The sequence below is a fragment of the Lycium ferocissimum genome, unplaced genomic scaffold, assembly GCF_029784015.1.
Source record: "Lycium ferocissimum isolate CSIRO_LF1 unplaced genomic scaffold, AGI_CSIRO_Lferr_CH_V1 ctg22905, whole genome shotgun sequence".
Lineage (NCBI taxonomy): Eukaryota > Viridiplantae > Streptophyta > Magnoliopsida > Solanales > Solanaceae > Lycium > Lycium ferocissimum.
The window spans coordinates 1-9,807 of record NW_026720627.1 but is presented as its reverse complement, the minus strand read 5'-3'; the positions used below and the strand labels follow the sequence as shown (position 1 = coordinate 9,807).

Below are 9,807 nucleotides of genomic sequence, written 5' to 3'. Positions count from 1 at the left end.
AGTTTTTTCTACTTTTGATTGGTAAATCATTTAATTATGTGGCCTATTACATTAGTTTCCTTTGATGAATGAATTGGTAACTATTTTTTTGTTCATGCAGAGCAAAGGTAGCAAAGCTAAGTTTCACCGTTATAAGTTTTTTCTTGTTCCAGCTCTGATCAAAAAGCAACTTAGCCTTTCAAGGACGTGAAGGTAGCCTCATATATTTACCATTTCTCTCTATCTATCTATATATGTTTGTGCTGAAGAGATTACACTTAAGCTTCTTTAGATCTAGGTTGAAGTCACCTCTTTTGCTCTATTGTGTTCATCCTGTCCTTTTAGGTGTATTTACTCCAATGATAAAGTAATATGGTAGGCAAATTCAGTCATTTTTACCACAGATTACTAGATCTAGTTTTTGTTTGTTATTTGCGTATTCATTTGTTATTTGCATATTCATCTCACCAAATTGATCTGGCAACTATATGGGGAAAATAGAAGACAAACCAAGAAAAAAAGCTGCTAGAAGATACTGATTGTTATTAGTAGTTGAAGCTCTACTGAATAGAAGAAAATAGTTTGATTCTTATGAATAATTGGCATATAGTTCCTGCAGTGGTTTCATTTCTAATAACAAGAATCGATTGATACGTTATTCTATTTGATTTCGATTAAGTGATAATCATCCGCATACATAAAGATGAACAACAAATTATTGAAGGGGTAAATTTCATGTACAAAAGTACCTAAACTAAATTTTGTAACTAGAATCTACACTATAACTATATATAACTACAGTACAACTCATCCACCATTGCTTGTGCCATATTATTGGAAAAAAATTAACTTCACATGTTCGCTGACGAAATTAATCGTAGTAATAGCCTGAGTCACAAAATTGAGCTGAATAAGGAGTCCTTTCTATTAAATAAGCTGGACATCTTTTTGAGACATATGAAAAATATAAGCTTTGCGATACACGGGCAAGAGTTGTGCAAAAACTTTTAAACAAGAATTGATTTATGCAATGTTAGGGGACTGCACATTACAGTAGTGAGAATCAAAGAGTATTAATGACAATAACTATACTGATTAGCCTTTTTTGTTGTTTTAGTTATTAATTTTAATCTTTTTCTCCATACTGTTATCCTAATTGTAATGTGGCAAGCGAAAGATTCAGCCAACACTACTTCTATTCAACAAAATTATTATCACTTCTCATTGCACAGAGTTGATCATATTGATTCTTAATGGAATCTCTTTAACAACTTTTATATACGAATCCTCTTCCTCTTCAAGTTTCAAACTAAAATTTCAACCAAATCAACTCTAATCTTCACCAAGCTACCTCAAAATTGACCTATAAACTCCAAAGAATATTCCCTTACTTTTTCTATTATTTTGTTTATATAATTGATAAATAAGTATTATTTGTATTATATTTTGAATATCATAAATAGTTATAATTAGAACTTACAAATAACTTATCCATATTAAATTTTCTTTTCTAATTAAGTGAGAATCTCAGTTGCATACATAAAGATGAATCATCATATATTGTTGAAGTTATGATTTAGATGTCAAAACGTATGACCTCTAAAATATTTAATTTAATATAATAAGCTGTCCCTTAAAAAGTTTATCAGTAACATTCACAAATATTTATTTTGCTTAACCCTTTTCTATCCCCCACACTCTCTTTTCCTTGTCCAAAAAGCTAGCGTGTTCGAGTTTTTAAGTTTTGGCTTCATTAGTTAGATGAATGGGCTTTCTTAATTAAGGGACAAGGGTTAACTTGAATTATGCGAAATGGAACAGATTTACCCTCCGTTAATAGTTGAGGTCAAATATATTCTCGCCGTTATTGACTAGGGTCAAATTTTCCTTGAACTGTATGAAATGGAATAAATTGCCCTTATTTTTAAACGGTGGAAGCTTAACATATGGTGATGCCACGTGTCACACAATTAAATATTAATCTTTTTTAAACGGAGGGTAAATTTGATCCTTTCACATAGTTCAGGGGCAAATTTGATCCTTCTCCCTAATTTTGAGTTTTAAATATTTTTATCGGAAAAGAGTCAAATATATCCCTCTGCTTTGTTTTATTGTTGAACTTTGTCCCCCTTTATATTTTGTGGCTGTTTATACCCCTGCCGTCCATCAATTAAACAACCCAACCAACAAACTTAACCCCCCATATTATCCGAATTAAAACCCAAGACCCGGCCGACCGATTTCCCCCTCTTAATTTTTCATCACTCTTCTCCTTTTCACTCTCTTAACTTTCGAAATCCACAAATTCCCGGACTCTTCTTCTTCTTCAAATCTCAAAACCCAGAAACTGATTTTCTCTCCACATGCATCGTAAGGAATGGGTTTGTTGTATATAAGAGGAACAAGAGCAGTGAATGAACTCATTGTTGCTCATGTAATAGAATTTGTAACAGAACAAGACCTGAAAAATTTGCGGATTACGCTCAACTTTCCAATTCCAAAGTTCCAATTCCAGATTCTTTAAAAAAAAAAAAAAAAAAATCCATTCACCAAGGAACCCAACAGCTCAGTAGTTAATCTAAGATTTTAGCTCAACTAAACAGACCCAGTCAACTTTAGTGGAATAATTCTAACTCTTGCGATACCTTATGAACCCAACAGTTGTAGTTCCTTTTTTTTTTTTTTTAACCCAGTTTTTAAATCAATTGCTAGCACAAAAGAGCAGCTCCAAACAATCAAACCAATTGGTAATTTCAAGCCATCCAACAGTTGCACCTGCAGATTTTCGAGGGACAAAATTCAACATAAAACAAAGTAGAGGAGAGGGGTATATTTGGCCCTTTTCCGTATTTTTACTCCTCTTTTTCTCTATTTGCGCCACTACTTGGTCTTTCCTCCTTGTCTCTCCCCACCACCATAATGGTTGAAGTACTAATAAATTCTTTCTGGTTTTGTTTTGTTAGATCATCTGATCATGTGGATTATTGATATATTGAAATTCCTCAAAGAAAACCTATGGGATCCACCGGCGAAACTCAATGAAAAAATGGAAACAATAAAAAGAAAGATGGGAGTATTGATCAGTCGAAGGGATGATGTCATGGCTAAAACAAAAGATGTAGAACTTCATTCAAGTACAGGGAGGAAGAGAGAGGTTGATAATTGGCTGAGCAGCATACAAAAACTAGAGAATGAGTTTGCATCCTTTGAGCAACAAGTAGAACAAAGTTGCAAAATTGCAGGCATATGCCTGTCAACTCGTGCCGATAAAATTCATAAAGAATTGGAAGATCTCCTAGAGCAAGATATATCGTCTGAGGGGATTTTACTTAATTTGAATGAAGTAAAGGTGCTACCTTTGGTGACAACAGCATTGAAAGGTCAAGCATTTGTGCAGAATCTAAAGGAGGTGGTAGAGTCTTTGAGTAAAGTTTCAAGTATTGGCATTTACGGTATGGGAGGAGTGGGTAAAACCACTCTTGCAACGCATATCCATAACCATCTTCTCAAAGATTCAAGATTCACAGGTAATGTTTATTGGGTCACTGTATCACATGATTTTAGCATTACTAAACTGCAAAATCAGATTGCCGAGATGCTGAACCTGGATCTTTCAAGTAAGGATGACGATAAGAAAAGGGTAGCCAAGTTGTACCAACGTTTGACGAGGAATAAAAGTTTTGTTCTCATATTGGATGATGTATGGACCCCTTTCGATTTAGACAAGGTGGGAATTCCACTAGAAATTGGTGGAGGTAAACTGATCATCACCAGTCGATCAGTTGACGTGTGTGATGGCATTGGCTGCAAAAAAAAGTAAAAGTAGGAATTCTTTCGCCGATTGAGTCTTGGGAATTATTTGTGGAGAAACTTGATCACGGTGGAGATCTCCCAAAGGATAGAAGAAATAGCAAAGAAAATGACAAAGAAATGTGATGGATTGCCACTGGGAATAATAACTATGGCTGCAAGTATGAGAGGAGTGAATGATGTTTTTGAGTGGAGGGACGCATTCGAAGAATTCACAGCATCTTGTATGCAAATGGAGAATATGAATAATGAAGTGTTTCATGTTCTCCGCTTTAGCTCTAGTCGGTTGAGGGAGGCAAGACTGCAAAAGTGTTTTCTTTACTGTTGCTTATACCCTGAAGACTTCGAAATTGAGAGCGTTGAATTGATTCGCCTTTTTATTGTTGAAGGATTGCTAGACAAGAGGAACAGCAGGGGAGCAGAATTTGACCCAGGTCATGCAGTATTGAACAAACTGGAAAGGGCGTGCTTATTAGAAAGTGTTTTGAATCGTAGAGGAGAAATAGCACTTGTGAGGATGCATGATTTGGTGAGACAGATGGCACTGCATATTGCAAGAGATGAATTTAAGTGGATGGTGAAAGCAGGAGCACAATTGTGTGAAATACCAGGGGAGCAAGAATGGTCAGAGGACTTGGACAAGGTTTCTTTGATGGAAAATGATATTAAGGAAATTTCACAGCCCTTATCCAATGTACGTCCTCGGCTTACAACTTTTTCATTGCGAGGAAATCGTAGTTTGAATCAAGTTGTAGATCTTTTTTTGGTGCAGATGCCTGGTCTACATGTTCTGGATCTAAGCTATACCGCAATACAATAGCTGTCTAGTTCCGTGACAAATTTAGCAAGTCTCTCTGCATTGCTGCTGCGAAGTTGTAAAAAACTTAGATTTCTGCCGCCATTGGACAAGCTCAAGAACCTCACTGAATTGGACCTTTGTGACACAAATATCAAGGAAGTGCCCCAAGGCTTAGCAAGCCTGGTTAATTTAAGTTGCCTAGACATGAGAACAAGGGAGAAACTACTTAAGACACCAACTGTCGGTATTTTAGCTAGGCTCTCTAATCTTCAATCCCTCTCGATTCCTTTTGATGTACGAGTAGAAGATTTACCGGGGGATGAGACAACTAGAGGTATTTCACGGGGTGTTTGTTGATGTTTGTAGTTTCAATGGATTTGTCAAATATCGGCGATCTTGTAGGACGCCGAGTTTCTTTCAAATTGCTTTAGATCCCGACACAATCTTGCGGTTTGGGTTCCGATTTTATTTGTTGTGATAATAAAGTGATTCTAAGGGACCTGGTTCTCACCGGGAACAATGTAAAGATGCTCTGCTATGATAAAATAGAAGAAGAGGGAGATGTGACTCTTCTACCACTGGACACTCAAGAGTTAGTAATTAACCGGTGTGATATTCTCACCTTGGGCAATAGCTTGTTAGATGCTATTGTCACACCCCAATCCTGATAGGGTATGATGGGCACCCGACCCTTACTTAGAGTCGAGCGAACCCACTGGCTCTCGTTATACTCATAGTCTCATGGTCCTTAAGTCATGGAATGAAAAGCATGATGAAAGTTTTTCGTAAAAAAACATTCTTTCCGTCTTTATCAAATCAAGTAAGATGCGTGATCATATGAAATCTGTAAAGTAATGCATGGCGAGCACATCGGCTTATGGAGCGGCTTGCAAAACCGACATACTATATACGTGATTACTGTCGCAAAGTCTCTAACATAAATCATTATAGTATGACATGGATACTCGACTCGGCCGCGCTCCCGGAAAGAAATGGAGCTCGCCAATCAGGCGGAACATCTTCTAGCTATATCCTCTACCCATCCGTATACACACACGTGGCATGAAACGCGAGCGTCCACAAGAAGGGACGTCGGTACGAATAATGTCGAGTATGTAAGGCATGAATAATATCATAATATAGATATGAAAAGTATGATGAGTAAGAGAGATAACACGAACATCGGATGCCTCATAAGGCGGATGTCATGCATGCTTAGCCTTTTAAAAAAAAAACATTTCATACATATACATAGTAACATGCCGGCCATAAAGGCTCGGTGTGAAAGTAACATGCCGTACCATGAAGGCTCGGTGTGATATGTAAGTAGTATCGTACCCCGGTCGTTTAAGGCTCGGTGTTATCATCGTTAGCCCGCGTCCGGCCTCCCGCGTCCGGGCGATATCATAACATGCCTTGCGGTGGTGTGCACATCTACGTGCTGCCGGCCGACTATAGCGCGGCGTGGTGTGAGAAAATACATACATATATATAAAGCATGCATGAGAGCCCAATCAAAAGCCACAATTATATCGGAGTGACGTAAGGTCGGTAGCCTCGAGTATATTATGGAATAATCATCGTCGCTTTGTCCCACCTTGAAGGAACAATTATTTTTAAGGTGAGACTATCAATGAAGAATAAAATTAAGAGAAAACATAGAATAGGATCATAAATCTCATATGGCATCAAGTCATGTATCTTTGGAATCTTAAAGGAAATAGTCATCATCCATGAATAAAATTGAGAAATCAAGAAGTGGCTCAATATTCTCACATCGTCATTGAAATCGTAAACTTGGAACCTTTAAACATGGAATCATCATCATCGTATTCATTGTAGGAAAATATTCTAATCTTTGACATCATCGTTGTCATTGTAGTACATATCCATCGTTGTTGTCATGAAAGCTTACAAAGTCATAAACCTCCGTTTTGGAAAAATACGGACATTTTGGAAAGCATTTATGGGTTATCGGGAAAAGAAATCATGCCTTGGAATCATAGACTTCTAACTTTTGAAAACAACGAAGTTATGGAAGCATTTATGAACTCGTAATCTAAGAATCATGCCTTTGAAAGAAAGGGGCGAGCCTTAACATACCCGGAAGACAAATTCTCGACTTCCAACTTATTTCTGTCTTGCAACTCGCTTAAGAATTATTCGTAGCCTCATAATCTACATATAGAACCATTCATAATATCGTTAGGATCATCGTCATACGCTCGTCTTAAACACTTAATGAAAGCCCTTTTTAAATTCTGACGAAATTCGGACAGCATTTCCCCTGTTTATGTGCCTAGCCCGAAATTCCAATTCAACAACCAACAACATCAACAACAATACCAATAGTAATAACATCATTTCTAACACCAATATATGCCATAAAACAACCACACCTTTCGTTTTCTACATTTCCCAACTAACAACTTGGGATACGACTAATTAATAACTTTATTTCCGTAAGGAAGTCGAAATTAATACTAACAACATCCTCAACATCGTACAAGACAAATATATGTATTTTCATCCAAATTTCTCTTCAACCCTCAATCCATAAATCAACAACATCAACACAACACACCATAACCACTATTCTTGAAATTATTCCTTAATTCATATTGATAGTGAAAGAGATTTAACAATTCATACCTTATTTTTATGAAGGTAGCAAAATCTTCATCATTTTCTTGTTCCCAAGCCACTCCAACACTAAACGAAATTATATTCGCGTCTACGCGTTGCCCGGACCTCGATTGATATTCCGTAGCTTGAAATTTCACTCAAAATCCTCAATTTTTGTGATGAATAAGAGCCCTTTTGTTGCTGAATTTTCTGGAAATTTTTGGAAGTTTTTGGGATGAAAAAGTGAGATTTTAACCCTTTATATAGGGGCTGAGGCGGCGTCACTGTAGCTACAGTACTGTAGCAGTTCTGTTGCAGTTTTGTTTCTGCTTCATCAGCTCAGTTTGTAACGTCTATAATTCTCTACTCCGATGTCCTATCAACGAGCGGTTTATTGCATTACAAACTAGACTCGACGAACTTCATTTTAGGCTTTTGTTTCACCTTAAAACTCCAAATATACTAGGAGATATGCGCCTCCAAAGTTGACTAAAAATCCGCCCAGCATTTCTCAAATTTTCGTCGAACTTATTTTCTCCAATTTGCTCGATCTCAAAATATTTCGAAACTCTCCATATATGATATTTATCAACTATTATACTAATAATGGCCATGTTCTCGTGTTCCAAAATACTCTTCCCCGATTACGACTTACGAGATCGTAATTCACCCTTTTTCTTTGTTGTTACGTACTTTCCATGGCTTGTGCCTTTCAAAACATCATGGGACGTCTCCGACACTCCATTACTACGGTGAGGTACATGTCATACTCATGCTCTGAAAATGCGGGGTATAACAGCTATTCCATCTCTGATTCAGTCCAAAGACTTTAGAAAATTTGAAATTGAAGGATGCAAAGGTGTAGAGTTCTTAATGAGGCTATCTAATTGTAGCTCAATGGGTGAAAGAATGATGACAGATCATGAATTGATGTCTACTTGCAGCCCCTTCCTGAGTCTTGAGAGATTGTTTTTGTCTTACTTAGATGAATTCAGTGGTCTTGTTAAGTTGGAGTTAGGAGCAGCTTTGCCTCCAGTTGGAACCTTTTCCCATCTTTGCATGCTTCATGTTTCTCATTGATAAAATGAAGAAGCTAATCCCTAGGTGGTTGCTGCAATACCTTGAAAACCTGACGGAAATAGATGTAAGATGCTGCTTGGAGATGGAAGAGATAATAACAGAGGATGAAGAAGAACAAGCAAAGCAGTGCGTGAGCTCAGCCTCATCATCGTCTCATTTTCCTTCAAATGAAAGCAGAAGCATCAAGGATGATGAGGTTGTTCTACCAAAGTTAGAAATTGTTTCTTTAATTGGGTTACCAAAACTCAAGAGCATATACAATGGAAGAATGACTTGTGGTTCTATTCAGCGTATAATAGTGTTGCCTTGTGAGAAGTTGAAGAGACTTCCATTTGCTCTTCCTCTTCAAAATGGGTAGCCATCAGCTCCTCCTGCTCTTCAAGTTATCGCCATGCGTGAAGGAGAATGGGAAGCTTTGGAATGGGACCATCCTGAGTACAAGAATGTCCTTCATCCTTTTTTCAAACCCTTGAAATAGACTCAAACCTCAGGTACGTACTTTTGCTTGTTCCAATTTCATTATTTTAAATACTTTATTCTGCAACTTTAGGCTGAAGGAAATATATAACGACAAAGGCTTCTACTTACTGAAATCTAAGAAAATGATGCGCAGCTCTCAGAGAGGATTGCCATATTTCTAGGATCGTACTGTGGAGGAGATGAGCAGCTTATGGGTCATTGATTTTTCACCATTTTTGCAGTGACAAATATGTGATCAGAGGCAACTTTAATTTGGGATTCAAAAATTTGTGTGGTTTACACCAAACTTGGAGCTATGTGCCGGCCCCCTTTCTTCTCGTATATTGTGGAGCACTCTCTTAATTATGGCTTTAGTTTTCTAGCTTTTTCAATTTTACTTGGTCGTTGTAACTGTGTTGATGTCTCAGTTTATCTTTGTTAATTTAGAAAACTTTTTGTTGTCTGTCATTTCATTGGATTTGGTAAGTTTGCCTCTTTTGAAATATTATATTTGAAGTTGATATATTGTGCTTAATTTCGCAAGTACTTGCAATTGCTTCTGTAATGATCTTGGATGCCTGTTTGGTCTGTCTGTTCTTAGATGCCAGGAGTTTGGAAATTGTGAAGCGTAATTCTTGTTAAGTCTGCAATTCTTCATGCAGTGATTACTTAATAAAGAAAGTTGCAAATCTTCTATATTAATTTCCTTATTTGTACCAGGAAATATAGGGAAGGAATTCTGAAGTTTAAAATTAATCATTGTAGAATGAGTCCATGTCTATGGACTGTCTCAAGCAAGTTCATGAAGATGTTTTGTTTAATATTTAGTAATCTTGAGCATAATTGTTACTTGTAAAATTGTAAAGAAAATGTAAGGTAAAATGTACTAGTCCATAACAACCATAGAAATTATATGTAGATTGCTAAGAAGAAGAAAAACAACTGAAAAAGTGAAAATTTAGAGTCCATTGCATTTTGCACCCCTAACGTGTACCCTCTTTGCGATTTTCACTCTATCCTTTTTTTTATGACTTGCACCCTAACCTCTTCAATTT

General features: G+C 36.9%; 1 pseudogene; it reads left to right on the top strand.

Annotated features, from left to right (window-relative positions):
- The first annotated feature begins 2,922 nt into the window (after positions 1-2,922).
- LOC132043306 (probable disease resistance protein At4g27220) lies at positions 2,923-9,059 on the top strand (annotated as a pseudogene).
- The last annotated feature ends 748 nt before the right edge of the window (positions 9,060-9,807 follow it).